Raw genomic sequence first — 23062 nt, forward strand, 5'->3', positions numbered from 1 at the left:
AGGCAGCTATGCTCGCCAATGTACCACCATTGCTGTGGAAATAGGATTTCACTGCAAATCCCCAAAGAGCCCTTAGGTAAAAAACACACCTTGCTGTAGCCTCTACATTTTTAATAGGAAACATAGTATCAATCGCATTATAACAAAATGGGTTTGAATTAATACAAGTATTGAGTATTTTAAAGTTACAAAGTGTGACAACACAAACCAATCAACAACTTGTGGCAAAGAAACAGTTTTGAGGGTGCTCTTTTTCTCAGCTGAACCTGAAATGTGTCAGCAGGGATGTCTATGATTGTCTTATTTGGTGTACCTGAACTGCTGAAAAGTGTATTTTGTTGTTGGCAGGATTCAAACCTGAGCGGGGAGACCCCAATGGATTTCTAGTGTATTGCCTTAGTACTCGGCCACAACAACCCATGACAAGCATAAAGCCAACTTTCAGAATTATATAGAGCTGGATTACTGGCTGAAAAAGGCATTGACTAAGTGTACATTTCTATAAAACTCTTGTTCAGTGAAATGTGTTCATTTTGCCTTTACTTTGTGCATTCTTTCATTACCTTGATGAGTTTTCCGATTGCCATGCTTATAAGTCTATCATCATCCTTTAACTGTGACTATAATAACGGATGGAGATGCCGGGAATTGAACACGGGGCCTCATACATGCGAAGCATGCGCTCTACCACTGAGCTACATCCCCTACATATCTTGGGGAATTGTCTATATTTCCTCAAGAGGCTTGAAAAAAGGGATGGATATGACCAAAACGATTAATGTATATCTCGTATATGGTTTCAAATCCTGTCAGTTGCAACTGTGATGGTTGGAAATCAAACTTGGGCAAACTCTTTGCACCACTATACCACCAGTCACAGTGGAAATGTTGGACATTTGCTGCCATTCTGGTTCCCATCTGACTACAAAACAAAGCAACAGTATAGTCTGACTGGATGAAAATGACTATGTGACCGGGAATCTCACAGGGGCCAATTACCTGGAAGGCAGCTATGCTCGCCACTGTACCACCATTGCTGTGGAAATAGGATTTCACTGCAAATCCCCAAAGAGCCCTTAGGTAAAAAACACACCTTGCTGTAGCCTCTACATTTTTAATAGGAAGCATAGTATCAATCGCATTATAACAAAATGGGTTTGAATTAATACAAGTATTGAGTATTTTAAAGTTACAAAGTGTGACAACACAAACCAAACAACAACTTGTGGCAAAGAAACAGTTTTGAGGGTGCTTTTTTTTCTCAGCTGAACCTGAAATGTGTCAGCAGGGATGTCTATGATTGTCTTATTTGGTGTGCCTGAACTACTGAAAAGTGTATTTTGTTGTTGGCAGGATTCAAACCTGAGCGGGGAGACCCCAATTGATTTCTCAGTGTATTGCCTTAACCACTCGGCCACAACAACCCACGACAAGCATTAAGCCAACTTTCAGAATTATATAGAGCTGGATTACTGGCTGAAAAAGACATTGACTAAGTGTACATTTCTATAAAACTCTTGTTCAGTGAAATGTGTTCATTTTGCCTTTACTTTGTGCATTCTTTCATTACCTTGATGAGTTTTCCGATTGCCATGCTTATCAAGTCTATCATCATCCTTTAACTGTGACTATAATAACGGATGGAGATGCCGGGAATTGAACCCGGGGCCTCATACATGCGAAGCATGCGCTCTACCACTGAGCTACATCCCCTACATATCTTGGGGAATTGTCTATATTTCCTCAAGAGGCTTGGAAAAAGAGATGGATATGACCAAAACGATTAATGTATATCTCGTATATGGTTTCAAATCCTGTCAGTTGCAACTGTGATGGTTGGAAATCAAACTTGGGCAAACTCTTTGCACCACTATACCACCAGTCACAGTGGAAATGTTGGACATTTGCTGCCATTCTGGTTCCCATCTGACTACAAAACAAAGCAACAGTATAGTCTGACTGGATGAAAATGACTATGTGACCAAGAATCTCACAGGGGCCAATTACCTGGAAGGCAGCTATGCTCGCCAATGTACCACCATTGCTGTGGAAATAGGATTTCACTGCAAATCCCCAAAGAGCCCTTAGGTAAAAAACACACCTTGCTGTAGCCTCTACATTTTTAATAGGAAACATAGTATCAATCGCATAAAACAAAATGGGTTTAAATTAATACAAGTATTGAGTATTTTAAAGTTACAAAGTGTGACAACACAAACCAAACAACAACTTGTGGCAAAGAAACAGTTTTGAGGGTGCTTTTTTTTCTCAGCTGAACCTGAAATGTGTCAGCAGGGATGTCTATGATTGTCTTATTTGGTGTGCCTGAACTACTGAAAAGTGTATTTTGTTGTTGGCAGGATTCAAACCTGAGCGGGGAGACCCCAATGGATTTCTCAGTGTATTGCCTTAACCACTCGGCCACAACAACCCACGACAAGCATAAAGCCAACTTTCAGAATTATATAGAGCTGGATTACTGGCTGAAAAAGACATTGACTAAGTGTACATTTCTATAAAACTCTTGTTCAGTGAAATGTGTTCATTTTGCCTTTACTTTGTGCATTCTTTCATTACCTTGATGAGTTTTCCGATTGCCATGCTTATCAAGTCTATCATCATCCTTTAACTGTGACTATAATAACGGATGGAGATGCCGGGAATTGAACCCGGGGCCTCATACATGCGAAGCATGCGCTCTACCACTGAGCTACATCCCCTACATATCTTGGGGAATTGTCTATATTTCCTCAAGAGGCTTGGAAAAAAGAGATGGATATGACCAAAACGATTAATGTATATCTCGTATATGGTTTCAAATCCTGTCAGTTGCAACTGTGATGGTTGGAAATCAAACTTGGGCAAACTCTTTGCACCACTATACCACCAGTCACAGTGGAAATGTTGGACATTTGCTGCCATTCTGGTTCCCATCTGACTACAAAACAAAGCAACAGTATAGTCTGACTGGATGAAAATGACTATGTGACCAAGAATCTCACAGGGGCCAATTACCTGGAAGGCAGCTATGCTCGCCAATGTACCACCATTGCTGTGGAAATAGGATTTCACTGCAAATCCCCAAAGAGCCCTTAGGTAAAAAACACACCTTGCTGTAGCCTCTACATTTTTAATAGGAAACATAGTATCAATCGCATAAAACAAAATGGGTTTAAATTAATACAAGTATTGAGTATTTTAAAGTTACAAAGTGTGACAACACAAACCAAACAACAACTTGTGGCAAAGAAACAGTTTTGAGGGTGCTTTTTTTTCTCAGCTGAACCTGAAATGTGTCAGCAGGGATGTCTATGATTGTCTTATTTGGTGTGCCTGAACTACTGAAAAGTGTATTTTGTTGTTGGCAGGATTCAAACCTGAGCGGGGAGACCCCAATTGATTTCTCAGTGTATTGCCTTAACCACTCGGCCACAACAACCCACGACAAGCATTAAGCCAACTTTCAGAATTATATAGAGCTGGATTACTGGCTGAAAAAGACATTGACTAAGTGTACATTTCTATAAAACTCTTGTTCAGTGAAATGTGTTCATTTTGCCTTTACTTTGTGCATTCTTTCATTACCTTGATGAGTTTTCCGATTGCCATGCTTATCAAGTCTATCATCATCCTTTAACTGTGACTATAATAACGGATGGAGATGCCGGGAATTGAACCCGGGGCCTCATACATGCGAAGCATGCGCTCTACCACTGAGCTACATCCCCTACATATCTTGGGGAATTGTCTATATTTCCTCAAGAGGCTTGGAAAAAGAGATGGATATGACCAAAACGATTAATGTATATCTCGTATATGGTTTCAAATCCTGTCAGTTGCAACTGTGATGGTTGGAAATCAAACTTGGGCAAACTCTTTGCACCACTATACCACCAGTCACAGTGGAAATGTTGGACATTTGCTGCCATTCTGGTTCCCATCTGACTACAAAACAAAGCAACAGTATAGTCTGACTGGATGAAAATGACTATGTGACCAAGAATCTCACAGGGGCCAATTACCTGGAAGGCAGCTATGCTCGCCAATGTACCACCATTGCTGTGGAAATAGGATTTCACTGCAAATCCCCAAAGAGCCCTTAGGTAAAAAACACACCTTGCTGTAGCCTCTACATTTTTAATAGGAAACATAGTATCAATCGCATTATAACAAAATGGGTTTGAATTAATACAAGTATTGAGTATTTTAAAGTTACAAAGTGTGACAACACAAACCAATCAACAACTTGTGGCAAAGAAACAGTTTTGAGGGTGCTCTTTTTCTCAGCTGAACCTGAAATGTGTCAGCAGGGATGTCTATGATTGTCTTATTTGGTGTACCTGAACTGCTGAAAAGTGTATTTTGTTGTTGGCAGGATTCAAACCTGAGCGGGGAGACCCCAATGGATTTCTAGTGTATTGCCTTAATTACTCGGCCACAACAACCCATGACAAGCATAAAGCCAACTTTCAGAATTATATAGAGCTGGATTACTGGCTGAAAAAGGCATTGACTAAGTGTACATTTCTATAAAACTCTTGTTCAGTGAAATGTGTTCATTTTGCCTTTACTTTGTGCATTCTTTCATTACCTTGATGAGTTTTCCGATTGCCATGCTTATTAAGTCTATCATCATCCTTTAACTGTGACTATAATAACGGATGGAGATGCCGGGAATTGAACACGGGGCCTCATACATGCGAAGCATGCGCTCTACCACTGAGCTACATCCCCTACATATCTTGGGGAATTGTCTATATTTCCTCAAGAGGCTTGAAAAAAGGGATGGATATGACCAAAACGATTAATGTATATCTCGTATATGGTTTCAAATCCTGTCAGTTGCAACTGTGATGGTTGGAAATCAAACTTGGGCAAACTCTTTGCACCACTATACCACCAGTCACAGTGGAAATGTTGGACATTTGCTGCCATTCTGGTTCCCATCTGACTACAAAACAAAGCAACAGTATAGTCTGACTGGATGAAAATGACTATGTGACCGGGAATCTCACAGGGGCCAATTACCTGGAAGGCAGCTATGCTCGCCACTGTACCACCATTGCTGTGGAAATAGGATTTCACTGCAAATCCCCAAAGAGCCCTTAGGTAAAAAACACACCTTGCTGTAGCCTCTACATTTTTAATAGGAAGCATAGTATCAATCGCATTATAACAAAATGGGTTTGAATTAATACAAGTATTGAGTATTTTAAAGTTACAAAGTGTGACAACACAAACCAAACAACAACTTGTGGCAAAGAAACAGTTTTGAGGGTGCTTTTTTTTCTCAGCTGAACCTGAAATGTGTCAGCAGGGATGTCTATGATTGTCTTATTTGGTGTGCCTGAACTACTGAAAAGTGTATTTTGTTGTTGGCAGGATTCAAACCTGAGCGGGGAGACCCCAATTGATTTCTCAGTGTATTGCCTTAACCACTCGGCCACAACAACCCACGACAAGCATTAAGCCAACTTTCAGAATTATATAGAGCTGGATTACTGGCTGAAAAAGACATTGACTAAGTGTACATTTCTATAAAACTCTTGTTCAGTGAAATGTGTTCATTTTGCCTTTACTTTGTGCATTCTTTCATTACCTTGATGAGTTTTCCGATTGCCATGCTTATCAAGTCTATCATCATCCTTTAACTGTGACTATAATAACGGATGGAGATGCCGGGAATTGAACCCGGGGCCTCATACATGCGAAGCATGCGCTCTACCACTGAGCTACATCCCCTACATATCTTGGGGAATTGTCTATATTTCCTCAAGAGGCTTGGAAAAAGAGATGGATATGACCAAAACGATTAATGTATATCTCGTATATGGTTTCAAATCCTGTCAGTTGCAACTGTGATGGTTGGAAATCAAACTTGGGCAAACTCTTTGCACCACTATACCACCAGTCACAGTGGAAATGTTGGACATTTGCTGCCATTCTGGTTCCCATCTGACTACAAAACAAAGCAACAGTATAGTCTGACTGGATGAAAATGACTATGTGACCAAGAATCTCACAGGGGCCAATTACCTGGAAGGCAGCTATGCTCGCCAATGTACCACCATTGCTGTGGAAATAGGATTTCACTGCAAATCCCCAAAGAGCCCTTAGGTAAAAAACACACCTTGCTGTAGCCTCTACATTTTTAATAGGAAACATAGTATCAATCGCATAAAACAAAATGGGTTTGAATTAATACAAGTATTGAGTATTTTAAAGTTACAAAGTGTGACAACACAAACCAAACAACAACTTGTGGCAAAGAAACAGTTTTGAGGGTGCTTTTTTTTCTCAGCTGAACCTGAAATGTGTCAGCAGGGATGTCTATGATTGTCTTATTTGGTGTGCCTGAACTACTGAAAAGTGTATTTTGTTGTTGGCAGGATTCAAACCTGAGCGGGGAGACCCCAATTGATTTCTCAGTGTATTGCCTTAACCACTCGGCCACAACAACCCACGACAAGCATTAAGCCAACTTTCAGAATTATATAGAGCTGGATTACTGGCTGAAAAAGACATTGACTAAGTGTACATTTCTATAAAACTCTTGTTCAGTGAAATGTGTTCATTTTGCCTTTACTTTGTGCATTCTTTCATTACCTTGATGAGTTTTCCGATTGCCATGCTTATCAAGTCTATCATCATCCTTTAACTGTGACTATAATAACGGATGGAGATGCCGGGAATTGAACCCGGGGCCTCATACATGCGAAGCATGCGCTCTACCACTGAGCTACATCCCCTACATATCTTGGGGAATTGTCTATATTTCCTCAAGAGGCTTGGAAAAAGAGATGGATATGACCAAAACGATTAATGTATATCTCGTATATGGTTTCAAATCCTGTCAGTTGCAACTGTGATGGTTGGAAATCAAACTTGGGCAAACTCTTTGCACCACTATACCACCAGTCACAGTGGAAATGTTGGACATTTGCTGCCATTCTGGTTCCCATCTGACTACAAAACAAAGCAACAGTATAGTCTGACTGGATGAAAATGACTATGTGACCAAGAATCTCACAGGGGCCAATTACCTGGAAGGCAGCTATGCTCGCCAATGTACCACCATTGCTGTGGAAATAGGATTTCACTGCAAATCCCCAAAGAGCCCTTGGGTAAAAAACACACCTTGCTGTAGCCTCTACATTTTTAATAGGAAACATAGTATCAATCGCATAAAACAAAATGGGTTTGAATTAATACAAGTATTGAGTATTTTAAAGTTACAAAGTGTGACAACACAAACCAAACAACAACTTGTGGCAAAGAAACAGTTTTGAGGGTGCTCTTTTTCTCAGCTGAACCTGAAATGTGTCAGCAGGGAGGTCTATGATTGTCTTATTTGGTGTGCCTGAACTACTGAAAAGTGTATTTTGTTGTTGGCAGGATTCAAACCTGAGCGGGGAGACCCCAATGGATTTCTCAGTGTATTGCCTTAACCACTCGGCCACAACAACCCACGACAAGCATAAAGCCAACTTTCAGAATTATATAGAGCTGGATTACTGGCTGAAAAAGACATTGACTAAGTGTACATTTCTATAAAACTCTTGTTCAGTGAAATCTGAATGGTGTTCATTTTGCCTTTACTTTGTGCATTCTTTCATTACCTTGATGAGTTTTCCGATTGCCATGCTTATCAAGTCTATCATCATCCTTTAACTGTGACTATAATAACGGATGGAGATGCCGGGAATTGAACCCGGGGCCTCATACATGCGAAGCATGCGCTCTACCACTGAGCTACATCCCCTACATATCTTGGGGAATTGTCTATATTTCCTCAAGAGGCTTGAAAAAAGGGATGGATATGACCAAAACGATTAATGTATATCTCGTATATAGTTTCAAATCCTGTCAGTTGCAACTGTGATGGTTGGAAATCAAACTTGGGCAAACTCTTTGCACCACTATACCACCAGTCACAGTGGAAATGTTGGACATTTGCTGCCATTCTGGTTCCCATCTGACTACAAAACAAAGCAACAGTATAGTCTGACTGGATGAAAATGACTATGTGACCGGGAATCTCACAGGGGCCAATTACTTGGAAGGCAGCTATGCTCGCCACTGTACCACCATTGCTGTGGAAATAGGATTTCACTGCAAATCCCCAAAGAGCCCTTAGGTAAAAAACACACCTTGCTGTAGCCTCTACATTTTTAATAGGAAACATAGTATCAATCGCATTATAACAAAATGGGTTTGAATTAATACAAGTATTGAGTATTTTAAAGTTACAAAGTGTGACAACACAAACCAATCAACAACTTGTGGCAAAGAAACAGTTTTGAGGGTGCTCTTTTTCTCAGCTGAACCTGAAATGTGTCAGCAGGGATGTCTATGATTGTCTTATTTGGTGTACCTGAACTGCTGAAAAGTGTATTTTGTTGTTGGCAGGATTCAAACCTGAGCGGGGAGACCCCAATGGATTTCTAGTGTATTGCCTTAATTACTCGGCCACAACAACCCATGACAAGCATAAAGCCAACTTTCAGAATTATATAGAGCTGGATTACTGGCTGAAAAAGGCATTGACTAAGTGTACATTTCTATAAAACTCTTGTTCAGTGAAATCTGAATGGTGTTCATTTTGCCTTTACTTTGTGCATTCTTTCATTACCTTGATGAGTTTTCCGATTGCCATGCTTATTAAGTCTATCATCATCCTTTAACTGTGACTATAATAACGGATGGAGATGCCGGGAATTGAACACGGGGCCTCATACATGCGAAGCATGCGCTCTACCACTGAGCTACATCCCCTACATATCTTGGGGAATTGTCTATATTTCCTCAAGAGGCTTGAAAAAAGGGATGGATATGACCAAAACGATTAATGTATATCTCGTATATGGTTTCAAATCCTGTCAGTTGCAACTGTGATGGTTGGAAATCAAACTTGGGCAAACTCTTTGCACCACTATACCACCAGTCACAGTGGAAATGTTGGACATTTGCTGCCATTCTGGTTCCCATCTGACTACAAAACAAAGCAACAGTATAGTCTGACTGGATGAAAATGACTATGTGACCGGGAATCTCACAGGGGCCAATTACCTGGAAGGCAGCTATGCTCGCCACTGTACCACCATTGCTGTGGAAATAGGATTTCACTGCAAATCCCCAAAGAGCCCTTAGGTAAAAAACACACCTTGCTGTAGCCTCTACATTCTTATAGGAAACATAGTATCAATCGCATTATAACAAAATGGGTTTGAATTAATACAAGTATTGAGTATTTTAAAGTTACAAAGTGTGACAACACAAACCAAACAACAACTTGTGGCAAAGAAACAGTTTTGAGGGTGCATTTTTTTTCTCAGCTGAACCTGAAATGTGTCAGCAGGGATGTCTATGATTGTCTTATTTGGTGTGCCTGAACTACTGAAAAGTGTATTTTGTTGTTGGCAGGATTCAAACCTGAGCGGGGAGACCCCAATTGATTTCTCAGTGTATTGCCTTAACCACTCGGCCACAACAACCCACGACAAGCATTAAGCCAACTTTCAGAATTATATAGAGCTGGATTACTGGCTGAAAAAGACATTGACTAAGTGTACATTTCTATAAAACTCTTGTTCAGTGAAATCTGAATGGTGTTCATTTTGCCTTTACTTTGTGCATTCTTTCATTACCTTGATGAGTTTTCCGATTGCCATGCTTATCAAGTCTATCATCATCCTTTAACTGTGACTATAATAACGGATGGAGATGCCGGGAATTGAACCCGGGGCCTCATACATGCGAAGCATGCGCTCTACCACTGCGCTACATCCCCTACATATCTTGGGGAATTGTCTATATTTCCTCAAGAGGCTTGAAAAAAGGGATGGATATGACCAAAACGATTAATGTATATCTGGTATATGGTTTCAAATCCTGTCAGTTGCAACTGTGATGGTTGGAAATCAAACTTGGGCAAACTCTTTGCACCACTATACCACCAGTCACAGTGGAAATGTTGGACATTTGCTGCCATTCTGGTTCCCATCTGACTACAAAACAAAGCAACAGTATAGTCTGACTGGATGAAAATGACTATGTGACCGGGAATCTCACAGGGGCCAATTACTTGGAAGGCAGCTATGCTCGCCACTGTACCACCATTGCTGTGGAAATAGGATTTCACTGCAAATCCCCAAAGAGCCCTTAGGTAAAAAACACACCTTGCTGTAGCCTCTACATTTTTAATAGGAAGCATAGTATCAATCGCATTATAACAAAATGGGTTTGAATTAATACAAGTATTGAGTATTTTAAAGTTACAAAGTGTGACAACACAAACCAAACAACAACTTGTGGCAAAGAAACAGTTTTGAGGGTGCTCTTTTTCTCAGCTGAACCTGAAATGTGTCAGCAGGGATGTCTATGATTGTCTTATTTGGTGTGCCTGAACTACTGAAAAGTGTATTTTGTTGTTGGCAGGATTCAAACCTGAGCGGGGAGACCCCAATTGATTTCTCAGTGTATTGCCTTAACCACTCGGCCACAACAACCCACGACAAGCATAAAGCCAACTTTCAGAATTATATAGAGCTGGATTACTGGCTGAAAAAGACATTGACTAAGTGTACATTTCTATAAAACTCTTGTTCAGTGAAATCTGAATGGTGTTCATTTTGCCTTTACTTTGTGCATTCTTTCATTACCTTTGATGAGTTTTCCGATTGCCATGCTTATCAAGTCTATCATCATCCTTTAACTGTGACTATAATAACGGATGGAGATGCCGGGAATTGAACCCGGGGCCTCATACATGCGAAGCATGCGCTCTACCACTGAGCTACATCCCCTACATATCTTGGGGAATTGTCTATATTTCCTCAAGAGGCTTGAAAAAAGGGATGGATATGACCAAAACGATTAATGTATATCTCGTATATGGTTTCAAATCCTGTCAGTTGCAACTGTGATGGTTGGAAATCAAACTTGGGCAAACTCTTTGCACCACTATACCACCAGTCACAGTGGAAATGTTGGACATTTGCTGCCATTCTGGTTCCCATCTGACTACAAAACAAAGCAACAGTATAGTCTGACTGGATGAAAATGACTATGTGACCGGGAATCTCACAGGGGCCAATTACTTGGAAGGCAGCTATGCTCGCCACTGTACCACCATTGCTGTGGAAATAGGATTTCACTGCAAATCCCCAAAGAGCCCTTAGGTAAAAAACACACCTTGCTGTAGCCTCTACATTTTTAATAGGAAACATAGTATCAATCGCATTATAACAAAATGGGTTTGAATTAATACAAGTATTGAGTATTTTAAAGTTACAAAGTGTGACAACACAAACCAAACAACAACTTGTGGCAAAGAAACAGTTTTGAGGGTGCTCTTTTTCTCAGCTGAACCTGAAATGTGTCAGCAGGGAGGTCTATGATTGTCTTATTTGGTGTGCCTGAACTACTGAAAAGTGTATTTTGTTGTTGGCAGGATTCAAACCTGAGCGGGGAGACCCCAATTGATTTCTCAGTGTATTGCCTTAACCACTCGGCCACAACAACCCACGACAAGCATAAAGCCAACTTTCAGAATTATATAGAGCTGGATTACTGGCTGAAAAAGACATTGACTAAGTGTACATTTCTATAAAACACTTGTTCAGTGAAATCTGAATGGTGTTCATTTTGCCTTTACTTTGTGCATTCTTTCATTACCTTGATGAGTTTTCCGATTGCCATGCTTATCAAGTCTATCATCATCCTTTAACTGTGACTATAATAACGGATGGAGATGCCGGGAATTGAACCCGGGGCCTCATACATGCGAAGCATGCACTCTACCACTGAGCTACATCCCCTACATATCTTGGGGAATTGTCTATATTTCCTCAAGAGGCTTGAAAAAAGGGATGGATATGACCAAAACGATTAATGTATATCTGGTATATGGTTTCAAATCCTGTCAGTTGCAACTGTGATGGTTGGAAATCAAACTTGGGCAAACTCTTTGCACCACTATACCACCAGTCACAGTGGAAATGTTGGACATTTGCTGCCATTCTGGTTCCCATCTGACTACAAAACAAAGCAACAGTATAGTCTGACTGGATGAAAATGACTATGTGACCGGGAATCTCACAGGGGCCAATTACTTGGAAGGCAGCTATGCTCGCCACTGTACCACCATTGCTGTGGAAATAGGATTTCACTGCAAATCCCCAAAGAGCCCTTAGGTAAAAAACACACCTTGCTGTAGCCTCTACATTCTTATAGGAAACATAGTATCAATAGCATTATAACAAAATGGGTTTGAATTAATACAAGTATTGAGTATTTTAAAGTTACAAAGTGTGACAACACAAACCAAACAACAACTTGTGGCAAAGAAACAGTTTTGAGGGTGCATTTTTTTTCTCAGCTGAACCTGAAATGTGTCAGCAGGGATGTCTATGATTGTCTTATTTGGTGTGCCTGAACTACTGAAAAGTGTATTTTGTTGTTGGCAGGATTCAAACCTGAGCGGGGAGACCCCAATTGATTTCTCAGTGTATTGCCTTAACCACTCGGCCACAACAACCCACGACAAGCATTAAGCCAACTTTCAGAATTATATAGAGCTGGATTACTGGCTGAAAAAGACATTGACTAAGTGTACATTTCTATAAAACTCTTGTTCAGTGAAATCTGAATGGTGTTCATTTTGCCTTTACTTTGTGCATTCTTTCATTACCTTGATGAGTTTTCCGATTGCCATGCTTATCAAGTCTATCATCATCCTTTAACTGTGACTATAATAACGGATGGAGATGCCGGGAATTGAACCCGGGGCCTCATACATGCGAAGCATGCGCTCTACCACTGCGCTACATCCCCTACATATCTTGGGGAATTGTCTATATTTCCTCAAGAGGCTTGAAAAAAGGGATGGATATGACCAAAACGATTAATGTATATCTGGTATATGGTTTCAAATCCTGTCAGTTGCAACTGTGATGGTTGGAAATCAAACTTGGGCAAACTCTTTGCACCACTATACCACCAGTCACAGTGGAAATGTTGGACATTTGCTGCCATTCTGGTTCCCATCTGACTACAAAACAAAGCAACAGTATAGTCTGACTGGATGAAAATGACTATGTGACCGGGAATCTCACAGGGGCCAATTACTTGGAAGGCAGCTATGCTCGCCACTGTACCACCATTGCTGTGGAAATAGGATTTCACTGCAAATCCCCAAAGAGCCCTTAGGTAAAAAACACACCTTGCTGTAGCCTCTACATTTTTAATAGGAAGCATAGTATCAATCGCATTATAACAAAATGGGTTTGAATTAATACAAGTATTGAGTATTTTAAAGTTACAAAGTGTGACAACACAAACCAAACAACAACTTGTGGCAAAGAAACAGTTTTGAGGGTGCTCTTTTTCTCAGCTGAACCTGAAATGTGTCAGCAGGGATGTCTATGATTGTCTTATTTGGTGTGCCTGAACTACTGAAAAGTGTATTTTGTTGTTGGCAGGATTCAAACCTGAGCGGGGAGACCCCAATTGATTTCTCAGTGTATTGCCTTAACCATTCGGCCACAACAACCCACGACAAGCATAAAGCCAACTTTCAGAATTATATAGAGCTGGATTACTGGCTGAAAAAGACATTGACTAAGTGTACATTTCTATAAAACTCTTGTTCAGTGAAATCTGAATGGTGTTCATTTTGCCTTTACTTTGTGCATTCTTTCATTACCTTTGATGAGTTTTCCGATTGCCATGCTTATCAAGTCTATCATCATCCTTTAACTGTGACTATAATAACGGATGGAGATGCCGGGAATTGAACCCTGGGCCTCATACATGCGAAGCATGCGCTCTACCACTGAGCTACATCCCCTACATATCTTGGGGAATTGTCTATATTTCCTCAAGAGGCTTGAAAAAAGGGATGGATATGACCAAAACGATTAATGTATATCTCGTATATGGTTTCAAATCCTGTCAGTTGCAACTGTGATGGTTGGAAATCAAACTTGGGCAAACTCTTTGCACCACTATACCACCAGTCACAGTGGAAATGTTGGACATTTGCTGCCATTCTGGTTCCCATCTGACTACAAAACAAAGCAACAGTATAGTCTGACTGGATGAAAATGACTATGTGACCGGGAATCTCACAGGGGCCAATTACCTGGAAGGCAGCTATGCTCGCCACTGTACCACCATTGCTGTGGAAATAGGATTTCACTGCAAATCCCCAAAGAGCCCTTAGGTAAAAAACACACCTTGCTGTAGCCTCTACATTTTTAATAGGAAGCATAGTATCAATCGCATTATAACAAAATGGGTTTGAATTAATACAAGTATTGAGTATTTTAAAGTTACAAAGTGTGACAACACAAACCAAACAACAACTTGTGGCAAAGAAACAGTTTTGAGGGTGCTTTTTTTTCTCAGCTGAACCTGAAATGTGTCAGCAGGGATGTCTATGATTGTCTTATTTGGTGTGCCTGAACTACTGTGTCTGAAATGTGTCATCAGGGATATGTGTCACTATCTGAGTACAAAACCAAGCAACAGTATAGAGTATATATTTGTTATAAACCTAGTTGAGAAATTTCAAGTGCAACCATGAACAGCATAAGCATTAAGAAAATAAATGGGGGATTATTGAATTGAAATCTGTCATTCAAGTAACCTTTTAAATAACCAAAACTACACACTTGTTAGTGTTGTTTGTGTTAATTGATATGCAATAATGATCCTGTATTCATATCAGACATTTTGACGTGTTGACAGGTGAACAACAAGTAACTATAGCTTTATTACATTTAAGTTACCAAAAATGCCATGCCAGTGAGCCACAGTGTACACTGGAACCAACTGACATAAAGAGGAATGCAAATATTAGTAATGTTATTAGACCAATGTTTTTTTTCTGCCATTACCTTTTTAATAATAGCAAAATCCCTCTATTACATTATAAATGGACAAAAGTCACACTGTATCTGTCAGTTGTTCTGAACGGAGGCTTGCAAAATAGTCCCACTTAAAATTACATCGCAAAATGAGATGCTCCAAGAGCTTTCGGTGGAGAGTGGACTGAAAAACATTACTTCACTTCGGGAAAGTACTGTCAGGACTCAGCCAGCCGGACTCCCTCCTCAGCCCGTTCACACAGTGACACCCGGTACCTCAGAGCGCGCTGCCAGGGAGCTAGGGGCTTGGAGGCGGGGACAAGCCAGGGGCGCTCCAACTCACACCTGAAGCCACTCAGCTCGTCCCACGGCTGCAGCTCGTCAGCTCGTTGTATTCGGGGGGGGGGGGGGGGGGATAAAGATCAGGACTGTCTGTGCTGACGTTGCGAGTTCGTGCCATGATGTCCGTGGAGTTTCCCCTTCCTGTGTCTTTACTGAACTTTCCCTCGTGTCTTTGCTGACTTTTTTGTGTGGAGTATTTTCTTGGATTTTTTTGGGTTTGATGTTCGATCACCCGTGGACTAAGGGGACACTTTGAGTTTTTTGTGTTTCTTTTCCCAGCGACTTGTTGTGCTCAATAAACTACGCCGTGTGTTCGGCTAGAACTAAACCTTCCTGTTGTCGTGCGCTTGGGGACAGAGACAAACCATAACAAGTACAGCCAGATGAGCAACACGAGTGCCTGGCCAGCTGAGAAACTTCATATAACTGAGTGTGCATCTCATGTGTAGAGTTCGTTTGACATCCATCACATGCGGAGAGAAGACTTCAGCCGGCTACTCAGAAGGGGCATTTCCTGGACTGGCACAAGTGATGAGGATGGATGGATGGATGGGTAGCAGAGGCAGGAGGGAAGGGGTGAGGTATAGTGCTCCCAAATCTGCGGAATACCCCCCTGGCGACAGGGTGGGATGAGTGCAGTGGTACGGACCACCCTGGATCTGGCAACCCAACAGAGAGAAAAGTCAGCGACCAAACATGCTGCGGCTGCATCTGTGTTGCTGACAAGATCTGACAGTGACAGAGCAGCTGTGGAGCCAGAGAGGTTGAATTTGTGTGGACTGCTGCCTGTATGACAAACAAACGCAGTCCTACCCACGCGCACACACACACACACATGCACATTCACGCACACACACACATACAGGCAGAGAAGGCGTGAACTAGTTCACACAAACAGAACGACAGAGTTGCGCAAAGTAGATCCAGACAAATATTCATATACTGAGATAAGGATACATTAGAGCATGCACACACACGCGCACACACACACACACACACACCTGACTTCAGGACCTCTTATTTGCTGTCAGTTTTTTAAGGTTACAATCTAAAAGATCTCTGCTTTGTTCTCTTTGGCAGAAATTTCGTTTTTGCAATTGCAAAAAAGAAACGTCATATGAAAATATTGAAAGTGAACTGTCAGACCCCTGCTGCAGTAAAATGAGAGGTTTTCTAAAGGCAACACTACTGCTTTCATCCAGATGGGGTGCCAAAATCAACACATTTTGAAAGTTCCTTTAGTTACTTTCACCTTTATACCAAATTATAATTTTTGATGATTAGTGTAATCTCAGTTTAGGTCCTCGTAATTATAGGAAAACACACACCCATACACTGTTTTGATCATCTGCTCAGACAACCATCTCTCACTTTGTGTTTCCTCCCCTCTTTTGCTGTTCTCATCCTGTTATCCCCTCCATTCTTTCATGTTTTCCTCTTGTCTTCTCCCTCTTGCATGCAAAGCCTCCCATCAACACATGTCAGACGTGTAAGCAGCAAGCTGATTGTGTTCTGTTCTCTCTGTAATCTGCACAGCCCCGCTGAGCTGTTGCATTATGTATGTTTGTCATTATTCTTGCTTTGAGCCGCAGAGGCACATGCTTTGCCAAATGTTGTGCATTTTTCTACGTGACTTCGCTTTTTGCGAGAGCGGAAGCCAGAGGCATGAGGAGATAGATATTGATACACCATGGCATGCCTGCAAGGCCGCAGAAATGGCACAGATAATTAATACCACACAGCCGTTTGCATTAGATCAGACTGAAAGCATATCCCAGATGCATCGCATTAGTCTCAAAAAGACCAAAAAGCAGCTCACTTTTTTCCTGTTATTTTTAATAAATAGGAAGTTTGTAATGTTTTACCCACACAAAAAGAAAAAAAAAGTATATTAGTTTTAAAAATGTTGAGTAGCTTTTCTGACAAAAGCACTGCTCAAAAGTCTATGATTATACATGAACTTCGAACTTGTTGAAAATATGCATTATGTCATTGGCTCCGGTCCAAACCGTCTCGTATAATTTGTTGCTATTTCACCATAATCAGTAGCAGATGGGAATGTCTCACTGGTTGGCCTCGTTGCAGGTCTAAGTAATCTTAGAAAAACAGAGAGGGAAGAAAAAGATCTCTCATACACAACATATAGTTTCCTTCATTCAATGGCAATGTTTACATCTGTTTTTCATCTCTACTTCGACTAAAGGATAACTGCTTGACACAACCATGTCACATGGTGTTGTCCATGACTCAATTGGGAAAAGTATTGTATTTCTAAAAGCACAGCATGAGGAGAATCTGAATGAAACACAATAACGGCTTGAAATAAAACCAAATGAACATATGCGTTCAAAACCCATCAGATTTTAAATAGCCAAATCGAAAGGCATCTAAATCAATCTTAAGTTCTAACCATTGTCTGTCATGCAGGTGACACATAATATACATTTTAATGTATAGTGTGTCATGACTCAAAAGGTAAATAATCCCGCCTCGGTGGGCCTGAATGATTAAATTAACTGGAACCTTTTTTACAGTTTAGCTAGCCGGGGCTGTTTCCAGAGGCGGCTGAAAGCATGCCTTTGTAGTTGGCAAGGGTTTAATATGTAAAAGAAATGTATGGGGTCACTCCGGATGTAAATTGTACCAGCCAGGATCACATCCATCATGGAATAGGTCATCCCACACAAACACACCACCATTGGCCTGCTTGGCCTTTTACCTCCTTTGTTTTTCAAAGAATTACAGTAGATGGATTTGTTCTCTCACTGAGCATTAGATGAAAACTATTTCACGTCTGTGCGCAAGTAGAGAGCTGGAACTCAGAGGAAATTAGCTTAGCTAAGCATAAAGACTAAAAACAGGGGGAAACAGTTAGCCTGGCTCATAATGATTTGTGGTTTCACTGGGAGTTTTCTGCTATTCTAACTATTTCTTGGCTAACAGCAGCCAGGCACAGTACATCTCTATGACTCTATACGACCTACATAAGTAAACATGGCCATCAGCAAGAAGATTGGCTATTTCTATATAGTTATTCCAAATGCGCGAAATGGGATGAAATCATGCAGGTTCACCAGAAACTCCTTCAGATTAGACTGATCAGGGTTTCTGGCAGCGACCAGCCCACCATGGGGAAACCCACATCTTGCGGGAGTTGGAGAGCTCAGCACCGGCCAGCAGCGTCTCCTCCTGCTAAGAGCTTCGCTTTGCCTACACCGACATCACATGGCTGGAGGCCAAGGCCGTATTGTTGGCCCCGCTGGAGGGAAGGGAGGCACGAAAGAACCAAAACCAGGACTGAGCAGACAGACTGTCTGACCCCTGCTGCAGTAAAATGAGAGGTTTTCTGGTACATTACCGCTGGTGAACAGAAACACTACCGCTCTGGTGAACGGACTCTGGTGAATGGAAATACTACCGCTTTTGTCCACAGGGACCGCCAAAATCACAACAGACGGAAAGTTCCTTGTAGTAGCTTCAAGTAAAGCATCTGAATACGTCCTCCACCACTGTCATTGACCAATATTTTAACCTTGGAAAATCAAACTATTATCTGTATAGTGCTCAAGCTAAGCAATCTTTTTAAGTCTTCATTTCTCAATACACATATATTAGGGCACCTTCAACACATGTTCTTTGGATTAAAACACATACAACTAAATATTTTCCATGGTATGAATCAAAGTGAGGCAAAGTTCACCTGGTTGAGTGTATTTGTTCAACAGCAGCCTCTCTCTGGGGTGTACGACTGCTGTGGGAAACCAAACTCTGAAAAAGCAGCTTTCTTCTTCTTCTGAAACACAAAGAGCCTCAGCTGGCCTTTGCCACAGCGAGGAGAACAAATACAGGCAATGCGCTGCTGTACAATCAAAGCTTTTGTGACATCCAAAATTATACCCATTAGAGTACCTTATTTACCTTGAATAACATCTAATTTAGCTATTCTGGGTATCCACTGTAATTAAAACACAAGATATAGATTAGAGTGAGTTCTCTCGCACTCGAATGGGGCAATGTTGACAACTCTGCAATTTTCAGCAGGCAGATTTATTTTCTTCATTTCCTGCTCTGAGGCCGATGGAGTCTATCATTAGGCATGTGGATGATAAAGCACATTCTTCTGTTTCTCTCATAGGGTCATTATGAGCACTTGCTGGTACGTACAGCATCTTTCTCATCAGCCGGGACAGAAGAAAGCGCTGCTCACGATCGATGCCGATAATGCGAAATGCAATTAAAGGCTGTGGCAGGGAAGGATCCTAAATAGCTGCGCCGCAGAAACAAAAAAGGTTACAAGGTCCAGTCTGTCCGGAGATATACGGAACAATGGGATAAAAGAGGGCTTTTTTAGTGTATGCAGAGCTGCCAGAGTCCGCTGCTAGTTTGACCTCATTACTCGGGCTCATGCTAGTCACAGAGTTGACGAGGGGCGGAGAGGCAAAGTTTAATGCCCTAGACCAGTGATTCTTAACCATAGGGCCACGGACCCCGACTGGGCCGCAAGCGCCACCTAGAGGTCTGCAAAAAGGGCCGCGGCCGCGGGTACAAATCAGTTGTTTATTGCTGCGTTCACACCAAACGTGTTGCAAATTTTTCGCGCAAGTAGATCCCATGCAAAGTCAATGCACAGAGACAATTCACGTCATGGCGCGTTGCAAAAATTGCAAAAGCCAATCAGCGTTGAGATGCTCCGCCCCCTGGCTGCTGCTGCTCTAGTAACGCTGGAAGCGGAAGTTATCGAGACGGAGTCGGTGAAAGTCACCGAGCTGTGTGAGCCTACGGGTGATGTTATGAACCCAGACACCAGGGCGTTAGATGTTACGACGTTTATGGGATGTTCACAACCAGTTTAAAGCAGAACTAGTTGTTATTTCGTCCGTGTCGGATGGAGGAAATGATATCTGTTTCCACCGGGTAAAGCCACGGAGATAAGCCACGCGCCCTCTTAGGCGCGTATGAACGCAGCATAACAAGCTCCAATAAGCAGAAGAAGACTGTCTTGTCTTGTTGTGTTTACGTAGGTTTACATACAGATAATAAATAAATGTCTTTGGGATCGCATTGTTAAACAATAGAAGCATTTAAAATATGTCATTGTGACTGTTATTGTTCATTTGTCACAATATGAAGACCAACTGCTGGTTCTGTGATGCCAAACTATAAATATGAAGCATTAGTCATATTAATTCATTTGAAGATTATAAGGCTATTTTCATTTGCACTTTATTTCAAATGTATATATAGAGTTTATTTAATTTGAAACTTATTATTTTGAATGTATTTATTTTATTACTACATATTATTTATTTATCAAATTTCCATTTTCGCAGTTTATTTCTGTAGTAAAAGTATTAGTTATTTTTGTGTTAAGCCTGACTTGAGCCTTTAAATTTATTATTGTATTAACTATATTTGTTCCATGAATTGTTGTATATGCAGGTTTACATACGGATAATAAATCAATGTCCTTGTGATGATCACTGTATCAGGTTTTTGCTTGTTAAACTGTAAGTGGATTTTATTTAGTTATATAATACAAATCCAACCCAGAATGAGATAAATTAGTTAAACCAAGACAGTGTTAATATTTGAACGGGCACCGGGCCACTGAACTTGAAAAGTTGGGCCCCGAGGTCAAACAGGTTAAGAACCCCTGCCCTAGACAGATGCAACAACCCCATGCCAAGAATGGCATGCAGCAATGAGACAGACCCACCCAACTTTTGTCCTGAAGGATCCTCATGTTCATGAAAGAAATTAAATATTATTTAGATTATGCAAGACAATAGCAGTGAGCGGAGGATGCATTCCAGCAATGTTTGCTTTTTAATAACCTTTTTGTGGCAGCGGTGTGTGGCTAGGCTCAGCTGCAGAGTGGGTGGAGCGGGGGTGTGGTTCAGGAAACAGTGTCAGGATGTGTAAATGAGCCTCACCTGGGATCAATTATGTGCTGTGTCCCCATATAAGAACAGGAGTAGCTGGAGAGGGGAGAGGAGCGAGTAGCGGAGGCCCGGATCGGTCGCTACCAGAAACGGAACAAATAAATAAAAACGGTTTCTGCCCTCACAATTGTGTGTGTGTTGCCTCTTTGGTGCTGCCCGAGACTCGAACTTGTTACAGTGGAGCCAAACGTGGGTGGGCATATGGAGCACCAGGAGCAGCACGTCGAGGGGCCGACCCAGCCGATCGTGGCGCTGGGGCAGATGCTGGCGGGGATCGCTGCCATGCAGCATGAGCAGGCGGAGATGAACCGACTTTTTCTGAGGGCTCTCCAGGACCAGGCTGAGAGGCAGACCTTCGCCCTGGAGCAGATCGCCGCCCGGTCAGCTGCAGCTCCACCGGCAGCGAGGACCTCCGCGCTGGCGGGGATCACCCTGCACAGGATGACCGCAGCGGATGACGCACAGTCGTTCCTGGACTGCTTCGAGGCTACAGCGGGGGCGTGTGGCTGGCCTGAGGCAGAGTGGGCGGTCCGCCTCCTGCCTCTTCTGGCCGGGGAGGCACAGACAGCGGCTCTGGGGCTGCCCCCGGTAAACAGGCAGGTGTACGCGGACGTGCGTAAAGCCGTCATAGAGCGGCTGGGCCTCTCTCCGGAGGACCACCGGCGGAGGTTCCGGGAGGCCAGGCTGGGGTCCGAGGACCGACCATTTGTTTTCGCCCAGCAGCTGAAGGACGCCGCCACCAGATGGCTGCAACCGGGAGGCTCGGTGGGGGCACAGGAGGTAGCGGAGAAGGTGGTCCTGGAACAGTTTGTGGGCGGCCTGCCGTCCCGAACGTCAGCCTGGGTCCGCTGTCACCGCCGGCGGAACTAGAGACCGCCATCACCTTGGCGCGGCCGTTCATTCCCCCGGGCAGCGGGACGGTGGTCGTGCGGCGGCTACGGCCCGGCCTATACCCGCCCCACGGAGGACGCTACCTCCGCAGCTTCGGGCACGGCTGGCGCCGAGGCCAGCACCCCTCCCTCGGGCCCCCGATCCACCAACCACGGCCAACACCGGCACTTTTCCTGACCTACAGGGGGGTTCTCAAACACCAGGGCAGGAGTGTTGGAGGTGCGGGCAGCCCGGGCACCTCCGGAGAGAGTGTCCGCTGATGGAGGTGGGTCAGGTGATCCGGGTTGCCGGCCCTCCAACACCCTCCCCCGGTCCGGGAGCGACGTACCGCGTTCCAGTAAGAATCCAGGGGGGTACACATCAGGCGATGGTGGATTCGGGCTGTACGCAGTCTATGATCCACCAGAGCCTGGTTCGGCCCGGGGCATTGGTCGAGGCATTGTGGGTGGAAATAAGGTGTGTGCATGGGGATGTTCACGAGTATCCTATGGTGTCAGCGGAAATTAGATACGGGGGGAAAAAGCATAATGTGAAGGTCGCGGTTAGCTCCCACCTTACGTACCCCCTAATCTTGGGAACAGATTGGCCGGGGTTTAATAAATTAATGGGACAGGCTGCGGGGGTGCGTTCACGGCCGACAGGGATATGTGATATCTGTGCTGTGCTCAGCGGCGACGCGAGGTCGTCCGACACTGCAGACGGGGAGGGGGAACCGGCGGAGCCTCCTGTGGAGGCTCCACCGGTTCCCGAGTTTCACTCCATGGAGGATTTTCCACTTGAGCAGTCTCGTGACGATACTCTACGCTCAGCCTTCGACCAAGTGATACGAATTGATGGTCACCTGGTGCGCCCTGACGCAGCGCAGTCATATCTGCACTTTTGATTGATTAGGGACAGACTGTACCGAGTGAGCCGTGACGCTCAGACAGGAGAGGAAAGCACCCAGTTGCTGGTGCCGAAGAGCCGCCGGGAAATGATTTTCCAGGCGGCTCATTATAACCCGATGGCTGGTCACAT

The 23062-nt window shown here is 42.9% G+C and overlaps 14 non-coding genes across 14 annotated transcripts; all 14 read right to left on the reverse strand.

Annotated features, from left to right (window-relative positions):
• Positions 1 to 633: 633 nt before the first annotated feature.
• On the reverse strand, positions 634 to 705 carry trnaa-cgc. Its single transcript has one exon. It is a non-coding gene; the product is annotated as a tRNA-Ala (tRNA).
• A 936-nt stretch (positions 706 to 1641) lies between these two features.
• trnaa-cgc lies at positions 1642 to 1713 on the reverse strand. Its single transcript has one exon. It is a non-coding gene; the product is annotated as a tRNA-Ala (tRNA).
• Positions 1714 to 2648: 935 nt separating this feature from the next.
• On the reverse strand, positions 2649 to 2720 carry trnaa-cgc. The gene has a single exon. It is a non-coding gene; the product is annotated as a tRNA-Ala (tRNA).
• Positions 2721 to 3656: 936 nt separating this feature from the next.
• Positions 3657 to 3728, reverse strand: trnaa-cgc. Its single transcript has one exon. It is a non-coding gene; the product is annotated as a tRNA-Ala (tRNA).
• Positions 3729 to 4662: 934 nt separating this feature from the next.
• Positions 4663 to 4734, reverse strand: trnaa-cgc. Its single transcript has one exon. It is a non-coding gene; the product is annotated as a tRNA-Ala (tRNA).
• A 936-nt stretch (positions 4735 to 5670) lies between these two features.
• Positions 5671 to 5742, reverse strand: trnaa-cgc. The gene has a single exon. It is a non-coding gene; the product is annotated as a tRNA-Ala (tRNA).
• Positions 5743 to 6677: 935 nt separating this feature from the next.
• On the reverse strand, positions 6678 to 6749 carry trnaa-cgc. Its single transcript has one exon. It is a non-coding gene; the product is annotated as a tRNA-Ala (tRNA).
• Positions 6750 to 7690: 941 nt separating this feature from the next.
• trnaa-cgc lies at positions 7691 to 7762 on the reverse strand. The gene has a single exon. It is a non-coding gene; the product is annotated as a tRNA-Ala (tRNA).
• Positions 7763 to 8703: 941 nt separating this feature from the next.
• On the reverse strand, positions 8704 to 8775 carry trnaa-cgc. The gene has a single exon. It is a non-coding gene; the product is annotated as a tRNA-Ala (tRNA).
• A 943-nt stretch (positions 8776 to 9718) lies between these two features.
• On the reverse strand, positions 9719 to 9790 carry trnaa-cgc. The gene has a single exon. It is a non-coding gene; the product is annotated as a tRNA-Ala (tRNA).
• A 943-nt stretch (positions 9791 to 10733) lies between these two features.
• Positions 10734 to 10805, reverse strand: trnaa-cgc. The gene has a single exon. It is a non-coding gene; the product is annotated as a tRNA-Ala (tRNA).
• Positions 10806 to 11747: 942 nt separating this feature from the next.
• On the reverse strand, positions 11748 to 11819 carry trnaa-cgc. Its single transcript has one exon. It is a non-coding gene; the product is annotated as a tRNA-Ala (tRNA).
• Positions 11820 to 12762: 943 nt separating this feature from the next.
• trnaa-cgc lies at positions 12763 to 12834 on the reverse strand. Its single transcript has one exon. It is a non-coding gene; the product is annotated as a tRNA-Ala (tRNA).
• A 943-nt stretch (positions 12835 to 13777) lies between these two features.
• trnaa-cgc lies at positions 13778 to 13849 on the reverse strand. Its single transcript has one exon. It is a non-coding gene; the product is annotated as a tRNA-Ala (tRNA).
• Positions 13850 to 23062: the final 9213 nt, after the last annotated feature.

The sequence above is a fragment of the Cyclopterus lumpus genome, chromosome 20 (assembly GCF_009769545.1).
Source record: "Cyclopterus lumpus isolate fCycLum1 chromosome 20, fCycLum1.pri, whole genome shotgun sequence".
Classification (NCBI taxonomy): domain Eukaryota; kingdom Metazoa; phylum Chordata; class Actinopteri; order Perciformes; family Cyclopteridae; genus Cyclopterus; species Cyclopterus lumpus.